This window comes from Scyliorhinus canicula, unplaced genomic scaffold (assembly GCF_902713615.1).
Source record: "Scyliorhinus canicula unplaced genomic scaffold, sScyCan1.1, whole genome shotgun sequence".
NCBI classification, from domain to species: domain Eukaryota; kingdom Metazoa; phylum Chordata; class Chondrichthyes; order Carcharhiniformes; family Scyliorhinidae; genus Scyliorhinus; species Scyliorhinus canicula.
The window spans coordinates 273,991-274,575 of record NW_024055456.1 but is presented as its reverse complement, the minus strand read 5'-3'; the positions used below and the strand labels follow the sequence as shown (position 1 = coordinate 274,575).

Genomic DNA, 585 nt, shown 5'->3' with positions numbered 1-585 from the left:
TAACACTGCAATGAAGTTACTGTGAAAATCCCCTGGTCACCACACTCTGACACCTATTCAGGTACACAGAGGGAGAATTCAGAATGTCCATTCACCGAACAAGCATGTCTTTCGGGACTTGTGGGAGAGACCCATACAGACACTGGGAGAACATGTAGACTCTGCGCTCACAGTGTCCCAAGTGGGAATTGAACCCCGGCACCCTGGTGCTGTGAAGCAACAGTACTAACCACTGTGCTAACCGTAAACAGTTCAGCTCAATGTTCTCAGATTAAAGAAGCTGAAGCACCCAACGTGGGTCTTGAACCCACGGCCCTGGGATTAAGACTCCCATGCTCTACCGACTGAGCTAGCCAGGTCTGCTTTTCTTAATTTCATTTTGGTTTCCCTTCAGTCTTTTTTGTTCCAAAGAAAACAGCCCCAGTTTAATCCAAACTTTCCTCTGAGCAAACATTGGCAATTTCTGGCTGATGTTGTTAAATCCACTCTGTGCATTCTCTGGTGCAATCTTCTGTGCACAGGAAATCTAGCTCTGGTCTAACTAGTCCTGTCCTGCCATTTATCATGTAATCCTTTGCATTGTTT

At 46.0% G+C, this 585-nt stretch overlaps 1 non-coding gene across 1 annotated transcript; it reads right to left on the bottom strand.

The window, feature by feature from the left end:
* Nucleotides 1–286: 286 nt before the first annotated feature.
* trnak-cuu lies at nucleotides 287–359 on the bottom strand. Its single transcript has one exon. It is a non-coding gene; the product is annotated as a tRNA-Lys (tRNA).
* Between the last annotated feature and the right edge of the window lie 226 nt (nucleotides 360–585).